This window comes from Aegilops tauschii, chromosome 4 (assembly GCF_002575655.3).
Source record: "Aegilops tauschii subsp. strangulata cultivar AL8/78 chromosome 4, Aet v6.0, whole genome shotgun sequence".
NCBI lineage: Eukaryota > Viridiplantae > Streptophyta > Magnoliopsida > Poales > Poaceae > Aegilops > Aegilops tauschii.
Genome location: NC_053038.3, coordinates 412,547,807 through 412,572,304, shown reverse-complemented (window position 1 = coordinate 412,572,304; position 24,498 = coordinate 412,547,807).

Here is a 24,498-nt window from a genome sequence, read left to right as displayed (position 1 = left end):
AAAATGCAAATAAGATATCAAAATTTTCAGATAAACATTACCTTTATGTGCATATCATTTGCATTCATGGCAAACGCACCCTTTAAACTACCTGAGGTAATTAATGTTATTAACATTATTAAAAATAAAAAGGTATAAACAATATATTTTTTCATGAATAAAAATTACATGCAAATGTAGGTGATGTTTTTTGAACATCCTGATATCTTATTTGCATTTTTCTGAGTTCGTATCAACTTGTTATGAAGTTTCCAAATAATGGTCAAAGTAGTTAGAACATTCTTAACAAGATGATACGAACTCAGAAAAATGCAAATAAGATATCTGGATGTTCAGAAAACATCACCTACATTTGCATGTAACTTTTATTCATGAAAAAATATTTTTTATACCTTTTTATTTTTAATAGTGTTAATAACATTAATTACATCAGGTAGTTTAAAGGGTGCTTTTGTCCTGAATGCAAATGGTATGCACACAAAGGTAATGTTTATCTGAACATTTTCATATCTTATTTGCATTTTTCTGAGTTCATATGAATTAGTTATGAATTTTCAAAGTTTTGGTCAAAGGGCATTTGAGGGACCTCGACGAAAAAAGTAAGGGCAAAACTGAGCAAGCTCGAAAAGTAAGGGCAAAACCCGTGGATAGGAACCAACTAGGGGTAAAAATGCAATTGTCCCCTTTTTCAATTGGAGCAGCAAGGATGGGCGGCTCAACTAATTGTTTCTTGAGAGCCTCAAAAGCTTCATTGGCAGCATCACTCCAAACAAAGTGTTCCGTCTTCTTCATCATCTGGTATAAGGGAATCACCTTCTCTCCTAGGCGACTTATGAACCAGCTCAAAGCCGCAATACGACCCGCCAGACGCTGGACATCATTGACACACACCAGTTTAGAAAGTGAAGTAACAGCCTTTATCTTCTCCAGGTTAGCTTCAATACCCCGTTCTGAGACCAAGAACCCCAATAGTTTACCTGCAGGCACACTAAATACATACTTGGCCTGGTTAAGAATCATTTTATAGACCAGAAGATTGTCAAAAGTTTCATTCAGGTCATCCAGGAGAGTCTCCTTCTTTCTAGACTTAACAACAATATCATCCACATAAGCATGAACATTGCGCCCAATCTGACTGTGAAAACATTTCTGAACACAATGCTGGTAAGTCGCCTGAGCACTCTTGATCCCAAAAGGCATAGAAACATAGCAGAAAGCTCCAAAAGGTGTGATGAATTCGACTTCTCTTGGTCTTTGACTGCCATCTTAATCTGATGATAACCCGAATAAGCATCCAGGAAGCATAGGCTCTCAAAACCCGATGTTACATCAACGATCTGGTCAATACGGGGGAGAGCAAACGGATCAGCTGGACAAGCCTTGTTAAGATCGGTGTAATCAACACACATACGCCATGTGTCGTTCTTCTTGAGTACAAGCACAGGGTTAGCCAACCACTCAGGGTGAAAAACTTCCATGATAAACCAAGCCGCTAAGAGCAGGGCCACCTCTTATCCAATAGCCTTACGTCGCTCTTCATTGAAACAATGGAGGAACTGCTTGACTGGTTTAAACTTAGGATCCACATTAAGAGTGTGCTCAGCGAATTCTCTTGGTACACCCGGCATGTCAGAAGGTTTCCATGCAAAGATGTCCCGATTCTCACGGATGAACTTGATGAGCATGCTTTCCTATTTAGGATCCATATTAGTCCCCATTGTGAATTGCTTAGATGAGTCGCCAGGGACCAACATGTTTGGTATCATCAGCTGACTTAAATTTCAACAAAGGGTCTTGCTGAGTGGTGGGCTTCTTCAGAGGGGTCATATCAGTCGGGTCAACATTATCCTAATAGAACTTCAGCTCTTCAGTGGCACAAGCCGACTCCGCATAAGCTGCATCTCCTTCCTCACACTCCAAGGCGACTTTCCGATCCCCATGGACCGTAATTGTGCCCTTCCGCCCTGGCATTTTGAGCTATAAATAAACATAACAAGGGCAAGCCAAGAACTTAGCATAAGCCGGACGTCCGAACAAGGCATGATACGGGCTCTTGATTTTGACCACCTCAAACCACAGTGTCTTTGCTCTGTAATCATAGTCATTACCAAAGGCTACTTCCAGGGCAATTTTTCCAACAGGATACGCCGACTTAGCAGGCACCACACCATGGAAGACTATGGAAGACGGCTTAAGATCCTTGTCGATTAAATTGATCCGACGAAAATTGTCATAATACAAGATGTTAATGCTACTGCCACCGTCCATAAGCACCTTAGTAAACTTGTAACCCCCAACTTGAGGGGCCACCACAAGTTCTAAATGACCCAGGTGATCAACCCGCGGCGGGTGATCCGCCCCGCTCCACGATATCGTGTGCTCAGACCATGTCAAATACTGCGGAACAACCGGCTCTGTTGCATGAACCACCTGCTTATGAACCTTCTGATCTTGTTTGCAAAGACTTGTGGTGAAAACATGGTACTGGACACCATTGAGCTGCTTTGGATTACTCTGATATCTTGACTGATTCCCTTGTTGATGGTTACCTTGACCAGACTGTTGATTATAACCACCCTAGTTACCTTGATCTTGATAACCAGAGTGTGAGCTGCTGCCACCAAAGCCGGATACCTGTGAGCCGGATCCTGACCCGCCGGGCGGCCCATTATTATTACCATGATTCTAATTGAGGTTGTAATTCCTGAACTCCCGCATAATCCAACAATCCTTCCAAGCATGAGTGGATGGCTTGTCAGGAAAACTATGCTTTGGGCACGGGTCATTATGCGTTGCCTCAAGATTAAAAGGTTTTCCCTTGCCATACGGTAGCTTACCATTACCATTGCGGCACTGGCTCTTGAAAGTGTTGGTGTTAGCTACTAGATCTGACCCACCATCGGGGTGTCTGCGCTTACCACCATTGCCCTGGTTGTTGCCATTATGCCCTGCCACATTCTGTTGTTGACCCTTTCCATTGCCACTCTTCTTGACCTTTTTGGATTTCTCATCATCAGATCTAGGGTCCTTGGTGTTATCAGAGTCGGCATATTTAATGAGAGCCGCCATGAGCTCACCCATGTCATTACAATGACGCTTAAGCCACCCAAGCTTCTGCTTAAGGGGGGTAAAGTGACAGTTCCTTTCCAAAACCAGAACCGCCTGACCCGCCACAATACTATCCGACAGTGAATAATAGCCGAGACCCGCCGGACCCAACGATGGGCTGACTCATCTCCACGCTGCATGCAGTTATCCAGATCAATAATCGTCAAAGGCTGCTTGCATGTCCCTTGAAAATTCTTAATTAACCGCGCCTTCAACTCCGCCCATGAATTGATGGAATTATGAGGCAATACTTTTAACCATGTACGAGCTGGCCCATCCAACATCATAGTAAAGTACTTAGCACAGACCGCGTCAATGACATCCAACATCTCCATGGCTAACTCGTAACTCCCGATCTAGCCTTCGGGAGGGAGATCAGCTGTATAATTGGGCACCTTACGAGGACCCTTGAAATCCTTAGGCAGACGTTCGTTACGTAAAGATGGTACCAAACAGGGCACCCCAACAGAGGTGGAAATCGCACACGCCCCAACGAAGGCCGAAGGGGTCTCCAGAGGCTGCTGATAAGCCCCTAGTTTAGCCGCTGCTGCTGCCTCCACCTCTTGGCGGGCTCTGGCTTCGTCCACAATCGCCTGAGCATGAGTAAGGGCGGGTTATTCCCACGGGGCGGGTCATCTTGAGGCGGTCGACGACGACGTTCGCTGCTGGAAACCGTCGGCGACTCAACGGGTCGGCTGTAACTGCGGCTTGGGAGGGGGGTCGAGTGCACCCGGTCACGACTGTGTGAATATTTCTCTTGCTATGCAACCGCTATTTGTAGGTGCTCAATCGTGTTCCATGCTTCAGCTGCAAAGGGTGTTTCATCGGTAATAGGGATCGCATTGAGCCGGGGAGCCGCTTCTCTCATTTTACCCACCTGGTTAGAATAATGGGCAGATGGTGTTGAAAAACGCCGAGGCGGTGTCTGATCCCTATGGGGCGGGTCTGACAATCGAGGCTAAGCCGCCGCCCCGCTCCCTGGGACTTCCGTAGCCCGGGTTGTACCTGGCGGGTTACTTGGTCCTACCCCGGGCATGTTAAAAAGGTTCCGCGCCTCATACTGTAAAGGCAAGCGGGTTTGGTGTCTCCTTCGAAGGACAGCATTGGACGCATTCTCATCCAGACTCAAACGAAAAGCTCCCGCTGTCGGTGTCAAAACCGGCGGATCTCGGGTAGGGGGTCCCGAACTGTGCGTCTAGGATCGATGGTAACAGGAGACGGGGGACACAATGTCTACCCAGGTTCGGGCCCTCTCGATGGAGGTAATACCCTACTTCCTGCTTGATTGATCTTGATGATATGAGTATTACAAGAGTTGATCTACCACGAGATCGTAGAGGCTAAACCCTAGAAGCTAGCCTATGATTATGATTGTTGTTCTGTCTATCGACTAGCCTGGCCTTGGTTTATATAATGCACTAGAAGCCTAGGATAACAAGAGTCCTAGCCGAATACGCCGGTGGGGAGGAGTCCTTGTCTTGATCACCAAGTCTTGTGGAATCTTCCTTGTATGCGGCAGCTGTCCGAACTGGCCCATGAGTATACAGCCATGGGGGTCCTCGGCCCAATCTAACAGATCGGGAGATGACGTGGTGAGTACCCCCTAGTCCAGGACACCGTCAGTAGCCCCCTGAACCGGTCTTCAAGTTAGGGACGCTCCTCGATTCTTCCGAACTGTTCTTCATCTTCGATCGTCGGTCTTGAAAATTGGTTCAACAAATTTTCCTATCATCTGTCTTGAGGATTGCCGAGCTAAATCTGACGAGTTTATACGCCGGGTATCCGAGGAGCCCTTTAAGTCTTCAGCCTTTATCAATGCCTTGTTATTTTTATGCCACGCCTCGGGTTTGAAGTTGTTCCCGTGCGACGGTGTCCTCTTGCATCCGAGCCCCAATGCCAAACTGCATTCGTGGTATCCTTTGCAGCCAAGCACCAACGCCGGACTGTGTCCAAGCTCCAACGCCGGACTGTATCCGAGCTCCAACGCTGGACTATATCTGAGGTGTCATAGATCACCTTGGTTCAAAAAAGTTGAAGGAGTTTAGTTGAGCTTAATGCCGGAAATGCCCTCTATGGAGCCAGCCACTGGCGCCCGAGCTTTATGCCGGACTGCTTCCGAGGTGGTGCACCAGATCAGGGGATCGATGTGCCCCTTTAATATTTGTAAATAATGAGCGCAAAGCACAGTAGCCCCCGAGCCTTAATGTGGGCACGGGTGGCCGAATTAAGGATCGATATCCAGAGTAAAATCACAGATTATGTGTAATGATTCTATGTATCCAAGTACTGTACATCATTATTTTGACTCCATTGCGACCGTTTTATCAATTGAAAGTGGCCCATCGTCGGCTTCTACCCCTTGGTAGATACTACGCAGGGTGTTTCCGCAATAACAAAACAACCCTTAGCCGACGTCTCGGTGCCCGAAGGCGGTTGTGTTAGCGGAAATGAGGCAATCAGATATGCGGGCTTTATAACTTTCGCTTGGTCATAGGAGCTTTATACTGGGGAAGCTAGCTATGAGCACCTGGTTAGCGTTCGGCGACAGCCGAGGTCAAGACTTAAACACTTCATCCAATGTTATGAACGGCTCGTCATTTAACATAGTCATCGGATCGCTGAGCAGTTTACGCCTATTGTGACAGTCAGTTTTCGGCTTTCTCCACTGAGGTGCTTAACCATGCGAGCTGGAAGCACAATCGCAGTGGTTCTCCCTTTGCACACCTAGCCGAACAAAGCGGAACGTAGGAGGCAAGCACAGGAGCCGGGCAACCCAACTATTGACCAAAGACAAAATTCGAAACCGATGCATATATGGCAATATCCGAGAATGTTTTTGCCGAATCTCTAAAGGTGTCCGGCGTTGCACTACGAGACTGGAAACACACAAATAGTTTAAAGGTGCCATAGGCTTGGAAAACCAAAAAACGTCAGTGAAAACCTGACGTCCGAACAAGATCAAGTGTTCGGTGCCAATCTGAAAATTGGTCTTAGAAAAAAAAGGGTGCTTCTGTCGTGCTTTAACATGACACATCCTATCTCAAGACTCCAAGCGGGTCAGCCTACGACTTCAACCTCCTATCCTGAAGGCGGAGTACTTCTCGTTAGGCCAGTTTAGCGAACTAAAACTCGAGCGGTTTGAGAGAAAATAAATCAGGCTACCCGGCTATTGACCACACACTCGCGTCGAAAAAGGAGCGATAGAAAAAGACTTTGCAGCGACTGAGAAGAAAATTTTATTGTAAAACGGCTCATGCAAATTTAAGAGCCCCCAAGTGACTTGGGTAAAAGAATTTTATGTATAAGCATTGTATGTACCAAAGTACTTATATCATATGTGTGTTCACCCGAACTTTATACGCGTCTTAACCGACCATCGGCTTCTCCCTCTTCGGTCAAGGGCCGAAAAGTGTTATGTACTCCACCTGTCGAGAATAATGATGGTGTTTCCGATAACCAGGCAATCAGGCCATAAGGCTGTAATAGACAAAGCGCGCTCAGGGAACTTATGCTATATTACTAACGAAATGTAAGACGCATCTTCGAAGAAAATAGTACCCCCACCGATACCTTTCTTCGGTGCTCATTGTTACTATGAGACTTGTGCAATAGATTTTTTGTACTCATGAGTTCCGTTGTGTGCCGACCATAATCGAAAACAATAAGAGTGCTAGCTTTCGGCTTCACCCAGTCTGAGGTCCGGCTCGTATGACCCGATCGTGACAATCGCAGAGGTGCTCCCTTTACTCCCTAGCCGAACAATCGGGAACGTAGGGGTAAACACAGGAGCGAGGCAACCCAGCTTGCAAATCGCTTAAGTCAACATGGTGCATATTGTGGCGTAATACACGAACAAGGAACGAAGCCGTACAAGTGTAATCATTTGCAAGAGGAAAGGCTTCATAAAGGAAACCCCCAAGTAAATGGGTATTTGAATTTGTGTGTCACAAACAAAGTTTTGACAAGGAGATTTTTTACAAGCAACTTTTTTCCAAAAAAGTATAGTGCTTGGCCGAACCGAACACAAGTTAAAAATTTTAAACTTTGAGCATGAAAGCGACTTAGCTGGTTATGTGTTCCGCATTGATGACGCGGTCCGAGCTTGATGCGGGACAAGGTTCCATCCCCCAAGCCGGTCCCGAGGTGGCGGAGCGAAGAGCTCGGCACTCCGAAGTGGTGATGGTGACATAGCACGGTCAATGCATGCCGGCAGAGTGATGCCGAAGTCCCCGGCGTGGGTTAATGAAGTGATGACGAAGCCCTCGGTCCAGCCGAGGTGATGTGGTATGTCGATACGCCGAGGTGACAGTGCTGCCCAATCCAGATCATTTACCTATGCACATAAGATAGTGCAGGCCGGAGATAATCGTAATAATAATAAATTAAAAAAGGTAGCATAATAAATAATTTATGCAAAGTGGGTAATAAAAGAAATATGGCCCGTGTGCCGAACACTCGATGAGGTAGAGCTCTCTCAACGATGCCGAAGTCCCCAAGGCAACCGAACACGTCGATATGGCAACACGACCAACAAGGTGATCACGCAAGCCTATTTACGCCGATTGGGACGACGACGTCGGCTTGCCGAAGAGACCACGTGACGTAGTCGAAGTCCATTACCTGCACATGTAAAATAGTGCAGGCGAACAACAATAATAAAAATCCTCACGTAATTAATTTACGCAAGATAATTCATTTAAAGATATGTGGCCTAGCGCCGAAGTCAATGTCGATGCAAGGCGTCAGCGTGATGCGGTAAAGGCGTGGCAAAGCCTGACTTCACAGGTCGGTCCGAGTTCCGGATGCGGCCTTTGCCGGACTATGTACGGAAACTGACCGAATCACCATGTGACCGTCGTTAATGCGGCCACCATTTGATGGACCTGTGTACAGATGATGGAACAAACCAGAGTAATAATTCCTTGGGAAAAATAAACCCAAACAAGCAAAAATTACTAGATGAATAGCACCTGGTTTATTTGTTGTAGCAATCCGAAAAAGGTGACTCCCAAAATTGGGACTCGATCCGCACACCCATTGCCTGATGGGCGATAAAGCGACGGCATGGCGATGCTGGAAAAGGTTGGCTTGCCGAGACAAAGCCCTCGGTCCAGCTAATGTGACGAAGCTGGTCGGCTGGTGACGCCGAAGTCGCCGGAGTATGTTGATGAAGAAATAGCCAAGTCCCCGGTCCAGCCGAGGTGACGGAGCAGGTCGGTGAGGAGATGTTGCAGCTGCCATGTCAGCCGAGGTGTTTAAGCAGTTCGGCGTGATGGACATCGGCTTGAAGAAGCAACAGTGCGGCCATGCCGACGCAGATCGTGACTTGTGACGCGGTCAATGTCGGCTTGATGAAGTGACCATGCGGCGATGCCGATGTGCCCGCTCCGTGTAATCCGTGGGGCAGCGATGTTGGTGATGATTTATCCTTCGCGATGCCGAACTCTTGTTCGGCTTGCCGAGATGATGATACGAAGAAGTTGAGCTCGGCTCAACAAAGCGACGCTGTGTCTAGCACAGGTCGGCAGCCGTGGAGCAATATTGCCGGACTGGTTTGACACCAGCGTGATGGTGAAGTTTACCTCAGAGGAGGCCTAAAACTTTATGAGTACGTGTTTAAAAACGACGCACAATACCCTAGAAAAAAGATTCCTTCAATAGGGTTATCCAATATCCCGTTCATGAAGAAACATGAACTCGGGCCGGATTCGTATTCGCGCAGAAAACACATCCGAAAATTGGTCCACTCATCGGAAGGTCCCCGGAGTTTGAACCGTCGGATCGAGATGAAATTTGGAGGGGTGGTAGATATGAGAATTCCACAGCAGATGAACGGTTGGATCTTCCAAAGGACTTCCGAGCTGGGCTCTTGAGACCACGCCCTAAACTCGTCCAGATTCCCGTCCAGATTTGACAAGGCTCCGGTATATCGTAGATTGCCAGAGATTCCTCCATCGGAACTCGACGAAATTTTGCATGGTTGTTGTAGACTTAATTCCACACAATTCCACCGAAGGAATCGTCAAAGCGATGCTCGAGGAGGTGGTGGCAGCGGATACAAGTTTGTTTTTTGGAAAAACAGCATGGTCGCCCGAGGGCAATGTTGACGTCGAGCCCCCGAGCTCCATGGATGATTCCTCCATGATCTTGATAGAGATCGGAGTTGATGTTGATGTAAGCCCTCGTCCGAACATGATGATTGGAGGTAGGGCACAGTCCTCGGTCAAGCCAAGGTGATCAGTCGAGGCGGCGACGAAGACGTCGACGTGGCAGTTGATCTGCAGGCAAGCCATTGATCCTTTTGCCGATCACACAGCGGAACTCTCAATGAAAGCACCATTGTCGGTGTCAAAACCGGCGGATCTCGGGTAGTGGGTCCCGATATGTGCGTCAAGGATCGATGGTAACAGGAGACGGGGGACACAATGTTTACCCAGGTTCGGGCCGTCTCGATGGAGGTAATACCATACTTCCTGCTTGATTGATCTTGATAATATGAGTATTACAAGAGTTGATCTACCACAAGATCGTAGAGGCTAAACCCTAGAAGCTAGGCTATGATTATGATTGTTGTTCTGTCTATCGACTAGCCTGGCCTTGGTTTATATAATGCACCAGAAGCCTAGGATAACAAGAGTCCTAGATGAATATGCCGGTGGGGAGGAGTCCTTGTCTTGATCACCAAGTCTTGTGGAATCTTCCTTGTATGCGGCAGCTGTCCGAACTGGCCCATGAGTATACGGCCATGGGGGTCCTCGACCCAATCTAACAGATCGGGAGATGACGTGGTGAGTACCCCCTAGTCCAGGACACCGTTACCCGCCCTTATACGCTGTGACTCGGCATCCATCAGGGCTCGTTCCGCTGCCATCCTGGCGTTCTCTGCATTATGATCCTCCTGGGCCTTGGCCACCTCATCTCGCACCTTTGCAACTTCTGCATTATGCTGTGTTTGATTCGCTGCAGTAACCTCTATTGCTAACAGGGTTGTCAAAGTGCCCAAGAGTTCAGACAAAACCTGAGCCGATGGCCGAGCTGACCCGCCAGCCCCTGCCGCCGAACTAGACGTCATAGCTGCAGTTGTTGATGAATTGAGAGCCGGCCCTATGCCAGCCATGAAAATAGCAGCCCTGCACGGCAGCTCATAGGGGTCCAAAATATTGTTGTCGTCAGAATAGCCCCCAAGCCGTCGTCTTGAAGCTGGTAAATTGACTCTGTCTCTCCGGTCGAGGACTCATCTCCTGAGTAGATAGCAGTCTCTCCACCGGATACAAAATCTTCCTCAAGATCCGTGCCATGTACGAAACTGACGAAAACACGCTTCCGGTCGGGTTCAACCAGGGCGGGTTGCATGCGCCGAGCCGACTTGACAATGTCGGTGGAGATGTCCGGCTCAGGCTCTGACTCGTTGATCTTTCCGATGAAGACGTGGATTCCGCCGAAGGGGACCCGGTACCCATACTCGATTGAGTCGGCCTCGGAGCCCCAGCCAGCATCGTCGATGTAGAGCTTGTCGCGGCGACTCTTAGTCATCCTGCCAACAGCGTATCCCTCGATCCCTCAGAAAGATCCCTTCAAGAACTCCAAACCACCGTGCACTGGCCCAACGGTGGGCGCCAACTGTCGTGGTGTTTTCATGGTAGATGCCCTCGTGAAAGGACTTAGGTGTGAGGCCATGGCAACGGGTGACTAGCTTAAAGGGGTTGAGCAGGATGAGAGGCGCGAGTTTACCCAGGTTTGGCCCCTCACCGACGAGGTAAAAGCCTACTTCCTGCTTGAGTTGTATTGATTGAGTATCGATTACAAGGGAGCGGAATGGCTTAACCTATCTATCGATGGATTGTAACTTGAGTTTACCCGCCGCAGGGTCTCGCCTTTATATACACAGGTCGAAGCCTTGGGCTTACAAGAGTCCAGGTCGGGTCATACAACATAACCGACTCTGGTGCTAAGTCCCCTTTCCTTGCTAGGCAAGTCACCATCGGGCGGCTTACAACGCCGGGTCTCGCACCATCTTCTGGGCTTGGGCCTCCGGCGGCTCTCCACGTAAGTCGCCCTCCAGGTCTTGCGTCTTGACATCCTAGGCCTGTCTAAGACCTCCTTTATGAGTCGCCAACATCCTAACCCGGCCCAGTAGGGCGGGTCTCATTGCGGGGTTATATCCCCAACACCCTCCGTGATGGTGTCTAGATTGGATCTGGTGGTTCTGGAACTTGCGGCGGCTGGAATTGTGTTTCGTTGACTCCCCTAGGTTTGTTTTGGATTTTCGGGGTATTTATAGAGCAAAGAGGCGGTGTGGGAGGCGACCGAGGTGGGCACAACCCACCAGGGCACGCCCAGGTGGGTTGTGCTCCCCTCGAAGCCCCCCTCTGGTACTTCTTTGGTCCAACAGTTGTCTTCTGGTCCGGAAAAAATCACCAAAAAGTTTCGCTGCGTTTGGACTCCGTTTGGTACTGATATTCTGCGAAGTAAAAGACAAGCAAAAACAGCAACTGGCACTGGGCACTATGTCAATAGGTTAGTCCCAAAAAATGATATAAAGTTGCTATAAAATGATTGTAAAACATCCAAGAATGATAATATAACAAGATGGAACAAGCATAAATTATAGATACGTTGGAGACATATCAACACCCAATGTAATAGTTTATTGAATCTCGATCAGAGTGATACATATATTCATAATATTGATGCCAAAAGATACAAAGTTGATAATGAAGAAACTCCATGCGGATGGACTTTTGGAATCACTTGATTATGAATCATTTGATACTTGGGAACCATGCCTCATGGGCAAGATGACTAAAACTCCGTTCTCTGGAACAATGGAGCGAGCTAAAGACTTATTGGAAATAATACATACCGATGTATGCGGTTCGATGACTATTGAAGCACGCGGCGGGTGTCATTATTTTCTCCCCTTCACAGATGATTTGAGTAGGTATGGTTATATCTACTTGATGAAACACAAGTCTTAAACGTTTGGAAAGTTCAAAGAATTTTGATGTCTACTACACAACTTGTTCTTGTAGACTCGTGTTGGGCCTCCAAGCGCAGAGTTTTGTAGGACATTAGCAAATTTCCCTCAAGTGGATGACCTAAGGTTTATCAATCCATGGGAGGTATAGGATGAAGATGGTCTCTCTCAAACAACCCTGCAACCAAATAATAAAAAGTCTCTTGTGTCCCCAACACACCAAATGTAATGGTAAATTGTATAGGTGCACTAGTTCGGCGAAGAGATGGTGATACAAGTGTAGTAATGATAGTAGATATTGATTTTTGTAATTGGAACAATAAAAAACAGTGTAGCAATTGATAAAACGGAGCACAAACAGTATTGCAATGCTTGAAAATGAGGCCTAGGGTCCGTACTTACGCTAGTGCAATCTCTCAACAATGCTAATCTAATTGGATCATATAACCATCCCTCAACGTGTGATGAAGAATCACTCCAAAGTTCTTATCTAGCGGAGAACATAAGAAGAAATTGTTTGTAGGGTACGAAACCACCTTAAAGTTATTCTTTCCGTTCGATCTATTCAAGAGTTCGTACTAAAATAACGCAAAGTTATTCTTTCCGTTCGATCTATCCAAGAGTTCGTACTAAAATAACACCATATGATATGCATCAACCAACTCTAATGTCACCTAGGTACTCCAATGTCACCACAAGTATCCATGAGTTAATTATATGATACACATCAAACAATTTCAGATTATTAATACTCGATCCAACACAAGGAACCTCAAAGAGTGCCCCAAGACTTCTATCGGAGAAACAAGGACGAAAACATGCATCAACGCCTATGCATAGATTACCCCAATGTCACCTCGGGAATCCATGAGTTGAGTGCCAAAACATATATCAAGTGAATCAATATAATACCCCATTGTCACCACAGGTATTCATATGCAAGACATATATCAAGTGCTCTCAAATCCATAAAAATATTCAATCCAATAAACTGAAATCTCAAAGGGAAAACTCAATTCATCACAACAAGATAGAGAGGGAGAAACACCATATGATCCAACTATATTAACAAAGCCCGTGATACATCAAGATCATGCCATCAAGAACACGAGAGAGAGAGAGAGAGATTAAACACATAGCTACTGGTACAAACCCTCAACCCCGAGGGTGGACTACTCCCTCCTCATCATGGTGGCCGCCGGGATGATGAAGATGGACACCGGTGATGATTTCCCCCTCCGGCAGGGTGCCAGAACGGGGTCTAGACTGTTTTTCATGGCTACAGAGGCTTACGGTGGCGGAACTTCAGATCTATCGACTCCCCTAGGGTTTTTGGAATATTTGGGAATTTATAGGGTGAAGAGGTGGTGCGGGAGGCCACCAAGGTGGGCACAACCCACCAGGGGCGCCTGGGCCCCCAGGCGCGCTCAGGTGGGTTGTGCCCCCCTCGGGGCACCCCTCTGGTACTTCTTTGGCCCATCTGGTGTCTTCTGGTCGAGAAAAAATCTCCAAAAAGTTTTGTTGTGTTTGGACTCCGTTTGGTATGGATTTTCTGCGATGTAAAAAACAAGCAAAAACAACAACTGGCACTGGGCACTATGTCAATAGGTTAGTCCCAAAAAATGATATAAAGTTGCTATAAAATGATTGTAAAACATCCAAGAATGATAATATAACAGCATGAATACTTCATAAATTATAGATACATTGGAGACGTATCAGCATCCCCAAGCTTAATTCCTACTCGTCCTCGAGTAGAAAGAAATAATGTATGAAGTGTGAATGCTAGCAAAGTGCACAAGTTTGATCAATGATAATTTCAATCACTTTTCCAAGCATCATAACTACAAATCTTTCTCATAAAACTTTTCATGATAAAGTAGCAACCAATTCACATGTTAAGGTTGAAACAATGAATTCTCTTGAAACTCAACAACCTATATTCTTAGTCACCAAACAATTGCAATTCAACTTATTCAACAGAATCTAAGTAAGAGCTCCACATACCCAATCATCATATAGTCTTCCATGATTGCTAGTACTCAAAGCATATTCTTAGAACAAATGGCATCCATCAAACACAGAGAAAGATAGGGGCTTAATGTTTCGCCTCCCAACTCATTTATCATAGAGATAACTGTCAACAATAATAATTCATGATCAAATATATTTGACTGGTCATATGTGCCTAGATCTTTCCCCACCACATGATGCTTGCCAACTAGAGAATAATTGAGGTTGAGATGAGAATGCATACTATGGACTCTTGCATAAAAATAAATACTGAAAAGTAAAAGACAGGCCCTTCGCAGAGGGAAGCAGAGGTTGTCATGCGCTTTTTGTTTGGATGCCCAAGCTCTTAATGCAAGGGAACGTCAGGTTATATTGCCCCTTATGATAGTAACCTTTATTATGCAGTCCGTCGTTTTTATTACTTTACCATCACAAGTTCGTACAATGCTCAATTTTACCTTACAATAAAAGATCAAACATATTTAGGAGCATTTTTTATTGCTTTATGCACCGATGACAACTTACTTGAAGGATCTTATTCAATCCATAGGTAGGCATGGTGGACACTCATGGCAACAAACTGAGTTTAAGGGTTTTTGGATGCACAAGTAGTATCTCTACTTAGTACAAATTTTTGGCTAGCAAAAGATCCTAGGCAAACACCACATGTTGGAGGATCCATGACAATATAATTTCTATGCAAATATACACAACCATAACTTATTACGTTGTCTTCCTTCTCCAACTTCAACTAATTTGCTCAAGTTTGCAAATGATTAATGGGTGTTCACAATCATAGAAGGTGTCCAAGATACACTACTGTAGCATGCTGCTAACGCCACACTACGATTAGAGACCCTTCGAGAAACTGTGTGCGATGCAAAGATCGCAAACGGTGGTGTATGAAAACTGTCAGAAATGTATAAAATGTTTGCGATGACAGATGCATCAAACACGGTTCAGGTTTTAGTTGCGTGTCCGATGAAGGGCATACGGTTCAGTTCAATTAACTGTTTGCGATGAGGAGGAACAAAAGAAACGGGCAGCCAGATGAAGGTGTGTGCGACGTACATCATACGGTTCACTCGGATGAACTGTTTGTGATTAGGCAACACAAAAGAAACGGTCAGCCAGATCAAAGGTGTGTGCGATATACGGCATGCGGTTCACTCGGATGAACTGTTTGCGTTGAGACATGAGAACAGAAACGGTTCAACTTAACAAGATGTGTGTGATACGCGGCAAACAGGTCTGTAATCAGAAATGTGTGTGAAGACCGATAATAACACACATGGTTGCTGCTAATAAGACATGTGTGTTGTGCGATGGGATTGCATACAGAACAACAACATATATATATACACACACTTATAAGGACATGCTTGCATAACCAAATTAAACATCCACTTACATAGGTGGCTAATACAACAATGGCATTTGCACACACCAAAGTAAACTATTACATGCATAATTACACAGGTGGCTATAGCACACATGACATTTCCACACACCAATAAAGTAAACTATATATTACATGCATGATTAACTAGCATAAACGATCATCTGATCATCATCTACTTCTTGTGACGCTTGCTCTTCTTGTGGCTCGATCCGGGCTCGTCGATTTGGGTAACGAGGTAGTTCCTCATGTCAACGATCCGTCTGTGCATCTCATAGCATGTGTACACGCTCTTGGCCGCGAACCTAAGGTGAGGTTCATCCAGTTTCCGCATCCAGGCGTTGTGCCAGGATACGGGACTTGTTCTCTGGGCATCCTGCTTCATCTTTTCGTAGTAGGGGTCGATGATGGCCGAGGCGAGTTTGACCAGGGAGTCCTTCGTGCTGCCCTAGACCCTGTAGTGGTCACGGATTTCGACAAGGTTCTTGCAGGCCAAGCCCATAACACTGAGCGCTTCTACATCATCTTTGGTTTCCACTGTGGAGAACTTGTAGTCGGTGTTGTTGACAAACCTGTTGAAACGGTCGCAAGGCTCTGTGGCCATCAGTAGTGGTAGATGAGGACATGATGGCACACACATAACTAGGCGACGGCAACCTTCAGATCTATGCCGGGACGACCGGCGGTGTACTGGAGGTCGATGTCGACCACCTTGTACTTGTCTCGAGCAAGCAACTGCTCAACGCTGTTGATGTAGTCGTCCACCACGGCCGGGTCGATGGTGTACACCACCGAGAGATCCGTCTCCCTCGCGTGGGTCTCCACTCTATGCTCGCTGAACTCCATTGGAGCGCCGCTGGACATCCCCTCTCTATGTGTCATCGTGGGTGTGCTTGTTGTGTTGTTGGGCGCGATCGAAAGGTTGAACAGACTAAGGTTATAATGGCTGCGGGAATTAAAGGGGAAGCCGGACGGCCAGGGATATCAGCAGGCCCTGATGGCAGTTCTAATTTGCAGCGCGTAACTCCATCGTGCCGCACGTAACTGCATCGCGTGGCAACGCGCATGGCGCAACCGCATGCATATGGGGCCCCCGACGTGATCGTGCGCACGCCCAACCGCTGGCAGAGCGCTGCATATAGCAGTAGAACGTGCAAGGAAAAGTTGTCCACAAGCCGAGCGCGCCGACGGACGCGAGCAGAACACGCCAACGGACGCGAGCAGAGCGCGCCGCGGCGCCTAACGGCGAGCAGAGCTTGCCGAGGGACGCGAGCAGAGGCCGACACAGTGATACGTGGCAAATAAGACGAACTGTGCGAGCGATGTCGGAGACATCAAGCACGAATCAGATTAGAGTTGCGTGTGCGATACGTGGCATACAGTTGATCCATCCGAGCTGTTTGTGATGGAATAAGCCATGTGTGTTGCGGGCAAACGCTTGCTGGTATATAACCTTAAATTTAACCAAAAAAGTGTTAATGCATGTTACAAAAATTGTATAGTTGGAAACTATGTTCAAATACGACTTCAACGATATAATCTTTGGCGACATGCATTCGTATTTTATTAGTTAAATCCTACTTATAAACTAGGACAGGGGTATAGTAGGTAATTAAATCGCAAACGTTTTTTTATTAACTGTATGTGTACGTGTCCTTTCGTCCTCCCCTCGTACGTCTTGTCACCCTGCTGCCGCAGGCGGCTTACAGCGCAAGCTTGCGCAGCGCGCGGGGGCGTTCTTTTGGCCAAACGGTGGCGCCAATGAATCATTGGTGAGCCCGTTCCCGCGCAACCTTGCAGGTTCCCGCGCAAGCATCCCGCCCGACTCGGTGAAATCCCCCAAAATCCCAATGCTTACCGGACTACTATAAAAACCCTCACGGCCGGCGAGTCCTGCGTCACATTTTCCCCTCCCTCCCTGTAGCTTATCTCGTCTGCTTCTCCCACAATCGCCAATGGCACCGGTCCATCGTCGTCGCTCAGCCACTCCGCCGTCATCAGAGGACAGCTCCAGCTGGGAGGCTACACCGCGGCGGCGGCGCAGTCCCTGGCGTAGTTTAGTGCGCGTGGTGTCCCTATTGGGTGTGCGCGGAACACCCACCACACGCTCCGCCGCCGCTGCCCGTCGGCAGCTGTTGCCAGCCGCCGTTGCCGCCACACCACCGTCGAAAGCCAGGGCCATCTCCCACTCCGCCGCTGTGGCCCGAAGGCGGGAGGTGGCCGTCGTGGCCGCCACCCCACTGCCGGCCACCGTGGCCATCACCCGCTCCGCCACCGCGGCCCGAAGGCAGGAGGTGGTGGTCGTGGACGCCACCCCATCGTCGGCCGCCGTGGCCGCCAGCCCACCGTCGACCGCCGGGATCATCACCCGCTCCGCCACCACTGCCCGAAGGAGGGAGCCGGAGGTGGAGGCCCGCACGTGCGTCAGCGACCTCGCGCGCTACATCGAGTTCCTGCGGGAGGAGGAGGAGCGCCTCGTCGAGCACGCAAAGAGCTGTACCGCAGCCGTGGCCGCAACACACACCGACGCAGAGGCGAGGAATCAGGAGATCTACGAGCAGTCCGGCCGCTTCGAGAGGGATCGTCTGGAGCGGCTGTGGGCATTCGAGCTGGCGAGCGTCGCTGAACGTGCAGCAGCGGCAGGCACCATATTGCATTTCTCCAGCTCGTCGGTAGGCTCCTCCTCCTCCTCTGCCTCTTACTAAGCACGCTCGGCAGAGGAGAGGCTGCCAGAAGTAGCACAAAGCCCCTCCGTGGTAGTAGTATTTAGGGGCTATTTTGTTCAGTTCATCTGACTATAAATGTGGTGGAACTATACAACGTACTTAAAATTAGCTAGTATATATAGTTGAACTAGCTATTTCAGTATGTGGTTGGCGACAATTGGGGAAAAGTTTGGTCGGTTCAGCTGTCGAGTTGAACTGTTTGTATAAATTAAGAACGATTACTTAATCTATGAATGAAATCTATGCTTAATTACTGAATTTTAGTTGCAAAAATTAGATAGTGCTAGTGATTTATAGCTGCATATTTTGACAAATCGCAGTGTTACAAGGATTGACAAATGGCAACGTTACTAGATCAACAAATGTAGATCTTTCCAGTTTGACAAATGGCAACATACCCAATATGACAGATGCAAATCTTACCAAATTGTTTACACGTAGTTGCACACGGGTCATCCAAAACAACCGTTTGCGTTGAAGGGTGATACGTCTCCATCGTATCTATAATTTTTGATTGTTCCATGCCAACATTCTACAACTTTCATATACTTTTGGCAACTTTTTATACTATTTTTGGGACTAACATATTGATCCAGTGCCCAATGCCAGTTCCTCTTTGTTGCATGTTTTTTGTTTCGCAGAAAATTCATATCAAACGGAGTCCAAACGGGATAAAAACCGACGAAGATTTTTTTTGGAATATATGTGATTTTTGGGAAGAAGAATCAACGCGAGACAATGCCCGATGGGGCCACGAGGCAGGGGGCGCGCCCTGGGCCCTCGTGGCCACCCCGTAAGGTGGTTGGTGCCCTTCTTTAGCCGCAAGAAATCCAATATCTGGATAAAAATCGTGTCCAAATTTCAGCCCAATCGGAGTTACGGATCTCCGGGAATATAAGAAGAGGTGAAAGGGCAGAATCTGGAGCGCAGAAACAGAGAGAGACAGAGAGAGAGAGATCCAATCTCGGAGGGGCTCTCGCTCCTCCCATGCCATAGAAGCCAAGGACCAGAGGGGAAACCCTTCTCCCATCTAGGGAGAAGGTCAAGGAAGAAGAAGTAGAAGAAGAAGGGGAGCCCTCTCCCCCTCTCCTCCGGTGGCACCGGAACGCCGTTGGGGCCATCATCATCACCGCAATCTACACCAACACCTCCGTCATATTCACCAACATCTCCATCACCTTCCCCCATCTATCTACAGCGATCCACTCTACGGCAACCCGCTGTACCCTCTACTTGAACATGGTGCTTTATGCTTCATATTATTATCCAATGATGTGTTGCCATCCTATGATGTCTAAGTAGATTTTCGGTGTCCTATCGGTAATTGGTGAATTGCTATGATTGGTTTAATTTGCTTGTGGTTATGTTGCTGTCCTTTGGTTCCCATCATATGAGCGCACGCATGGATAACACCATAGGGTTAGTTGTATGTTGATAGGACTATGTATTGGAGGGCAAGAGTGACAGAAGCTTCAACCTAGCATAGAAATTGATGCATACGGGATTGAAGGGGGACCAATATATCTTAATGCTATGGTTGGGTTTTACCTTAATGGACGTTAGTAGTTGCGGATGCTTGCTAATAGTTCCAATCATAAGTGCATAGAATTCCAAGTCAGGGATGACATGCTAGCAGTGGCCTCTCCCACATAAAACTTGCTATCGGTCTAGTAAAGTAGTCAATTGCTTAGGGACAATTTCGCAACTCCTACCACCACTTTTCCACACTCGCTATACTAACTTTATTGCTTCTTTACCTAAACAGCCCCTAGTTTTTATTTACGTGCTCTTTATATTCTTGCAAACTTATCCCGCAACACCTACAAAGTACTTCTAGTTTTATACTTGTTCTAGGAAAAGCGAACGTTAAGCGTGCGTAGAGTTGTCGGTGATCGATAGAACCTGAGGGAATATTTGTTCTACCTTTAGCTCCTCGTTGGGTTCGACACTCTTACTTATCGAAAGAGGCTACAATTGATCCCCTATACTTGTGGGTTATCAAGACCTTTTTCTGGCGCCGTTGCCGGGGAGTTATAGCGTGGGGTGAATATTCTCGTGTGTGCTTGTTTGCTTTATCACTAAGTAGTTTTTATTTTCTGTTCTAAGTTGTTCTCTATCTTTAGTTATGGATATGGAACACGAAATACCAAAAAAATTAGGTATACTTGCTACTCATGGAGATGGGGAACCTCCTAAAACCCTCGATGCTCATTATGTGAAAGATATTATGCACTACTTTAATAATCCTGAGAAAACCCCATTCAATTATGTAATGGGAGACATGTTGGATCAACGTGAATACTTTAGGGATTATCGCTTGACTCAAAAAGGGAAACTATTATGGGATCAAATTCATATGTTGCATTGGTATGCTCGGGAACTATGCTTAAGATATGATTATACTTGTTGCTCTAGGATAAAGGCTCCACACGTTCCCTTTTCATGCAAATTTAATGATGATAAAACCTTGGCTTCTTATGCTAATGGTATATATGATTACTATGATGTGGAACGAATAGAAGAATTTGTTGCTTTTAAGGGTGCATGTGAAATTGAATATTTGTTTAAAGAGTTTGGAGATTTTGATGATTCAGTTTATAGACCTGAAAATTTAGCTATCCTTAAATATTGCTATGAGAATTATAAATACAATTATGATATTGATGAATTTATTGAGAAAGTCTCCGCTGTCCGAGAAGAGACTAATATTTTGCAGGAGTCTATGTAAGAAGAAATTGATGAAACTGTGAGCTCATTGGATGAAAAAGATGATGAGGAGAGCGAAGAACAAAAGGAGGAAGAACGGATAAGCTACTCGTGCCCACCTTCTAATGAGAGTAACCCTCCAACTCATACATTGTTTAATGTCCCTTCGTTCTTACCGAAGGATGAATGCTATGATAATTGCTATGATCCCGTTGATTCGTTTGAAATATCCCTTTTTGACGAACTTGATCCTTGCTATTCTTGTGGCCAAGATGCCAATATGAATTATGCTTATGGAGATGAACTTGCTATAGTTCCTTATGTTAAACATGAAATTGTTGCTATTGCACCCACACATGATAGTCCTATTATCTTTTTGAATTCTCCCGACTACACTATATCAGAGAAGTTTGCCCTTATTAAGGATTATATTGATGGGTTGCCTTTTACCGTTGCACATGATGATTTTGATAGATATAATATGCATGTGCTTGCTGCTCCTACTTGCAATTATTATGAGAGAGGAACTACATCTCTGCCTCTCCATGTTTCCAATAAGATAAAATTGCAAGAAACTGTTTATACTATGCATTGGCCTCTACTATGTGTGCATGAATTGTTCTTTTATGACATGCCGATGCATAGGAAGAGAGTTAGACTTCATTGTTGCATGATATATGTTACTTTGTGCTCACTACTAAATTACAAATCATTGATAATTAAAATATGCTTTGATATACCTTGGGATCCAGGTGGATCCATTACTTGAGCACTTTATGCCTAGCTTAATGGCTTTAAAGAAAGCGCTGCCAGGGAGACAACTCAGAAGTTTTAGAGAGTCATTTATTTCTGTTGTGTGCTTTTATAAAGTTTAAAAATAATAATAATGTTCCAAGATTTGCTTTTAGGATGTTTACATTGCTTGTTGGTTTGTGCGGTGCAAAACAGAAACTTTGCCTGTAGTGCGCGATTTTACATTTTTGACTGGAACATCAAACAGATCTGAAACTTTTTGCACTGTCTCTCCATACACATTTTTTATTTTTCCAAATGTTTTCAGAATTTTTGGAGTACCAGAAGTATGGTGAATGTTCGGATTACTACAGACTGTCCTGTTTAAGACAGATTCTGTTTTTGATGCATAGTTTGCTTGCTTTGATGAAACTATCGATTTCTATCAGTGGATTAAGCCATGGAAAAGTTATATTACAGTAGCTACAATGCAAAAACAAAATATGAATTGGTTTGCAACAGTACTTAGAGTAGTGATTTGCTTTATTATACTAACGGATCTTACCGAACTTTTCTGTTGAGTTTTGTGTGGATGAAGTGTTCGAAGATCGAGGATGTCTTGATATGAGGATAAGGAGGAGAGGCAAGAGCTCAAGATTGGGGATGCCCAAGGCACCCCAAGTAAATATTAAAGGATAGTCAAGCGTCTAAGCTTGGGGATGCCCCGAAAGGCATCCCATCTTTCTTCAACAAGTATCAGTATGTTTTCGGATTCGTTTCGTTCATGTGATATGTGCAAATCTTGGAGCGTCTTTTGCATTTAGTTTTCACTTTTCTTTGATGCACCATGCTGGTATGAGATAGTCCATGGTTGATTTATAGAATGCTCTTTGCACTTCACTTATATCTTTTGAGTATGTCTTTATAGAATGCTTCATGTGCTTCACTTATATCATTTGAAGTTTGGATTGCCTGTTTCTCTTCACATAGAAAACCGCCATTTGTAGAATGCTCTTTTGCTTCACTTATATTTGTTAGAGCGTGGGCATATCTTTTCTAGAAAGAATTAAAATCTCTTGATTCACTTATATCTATTTAGAGAGATGACAGGAACTGGTCATTCACATGGTTAGTCATAAAATCCTACATAAAACTTGTAGATCACTGAATATGATATGTTTGATTCCTTGCAATAGTTTTGCGATATAAAGATGGTGATATTAGAGTCATGCTAGTGGGTATTTGTGGATTGTAGAAATACTTGTGTTGAAGTTTGTGATTCCCATGGCATGCACGTATGGTGAACCGTTATGTAACGAAGTTGGAGCATGAGGTATTTATTGATTGTCTTCCTTATGAGTGGCGGTCGGGGACGAGCGATAGTCTTTTCCTACCAATCTATCCCCCTAGGAGCATGCGCTTAGTACTTTGTTTCAATGACTAATAGATTTTTGCAATAAGTATGTGAGTTCTTTATGACTAATGTTGAGTCCATGGATTATACGCACTCTCACCCTTCCATCATTGCTAGCCTCTTCGGTACCGTGCATTGCCCTTTCTCACCTCGAGAGTTGGTGCAAACTTCGCCGGTGCATCCAAATCCCGTGATACGATACGCTCTATCACACATAAGCCTCCTTATATCTTCCTCAAAACAGCCACCATACCTCCCTATTATGGCATTTCCATGGCCATTTCGAGATATATTGCCATGCAACTTCCATCATCATCATATACATAACTTGAGCATTTATTGTCATATTGCTTTGCATGATCGTAAGATAGCTAGCATGATGTTTTCATGGCTTGTCCATTTTTTGATGTCATTGCTACGCTAGATCATTGCACATCCCGGTACACTGCCGGAGGCATTCATATAGAGTCATATTTTGTTCTAGTATCGAGTTGTAATCATTGAGTTGTAAATAAATAGAAGTGTGATGATCATCATTATTAGAGCATTGTCCCAAATAAAAAACAGAAAGGCCAAATAAAAAAATATAAAAATAGAAGGGACAATGCTACTATCCTTTTTCCACACTTGTGCTTCAAAGTGGCACCGTGATATTTATGATAGAGAGTCTCTTATTTTGTCACTTTCATATACTGGTGGGAATTTTTCATTATAGAACTTGGCTTGTATATTCCAACAATGGGCTTCCTCAAATGCCCTAGGTCTTCGTGAGCAAGCAAGTTGGATGCACACCCACTTAGTTTCTTTTGTTGAGCTTTCACACATTTATAGCTCTAGTGCATCCGTTGCATGGCAATCCCTACTCCTCGCATTGACATCAATTGATGGGTGCTACCTCTTGAGCACTGCGTTGGTTTCCCTTGAAGAGGAAAGGGTGATGCAGTAAAGATGCGTAAGTACTTCCCTCAGTTTTGGAGAACCAAGGTATCAATCCAGTAGGAGGCCACGCACGAGTCCCTCGCACCTACACAAACAAATAAAATACTCGCAACCAACGCAATAAAGGGGTTGTCAACCACTTCACGGTCACTTACGATAGTGAGATCTGATAGATATGATAAGATAATATTTTTGGTATTTTTATGATAAAGATGCAAAGTAAAATAAAAGGCAATAAAAATAGCTAAGTGTTGGAAGATTAATATGATGGAAAATAGACCCGGGGGCCATACGTTTCACTAGTGGCTTCTCTCGAGAGCATAAGTATTACGGTGGGTGAACAAATTACTGTTGAGCAATTGACAGAATTGAGCATAGTTATGAGAATATCTAGGTATGATCATGTATATAGGCATCACGTCCGAGACAAGTAGACCGACTCCTGCCTGCATCTACTACTATTACTCCACACATCGACCGCTAT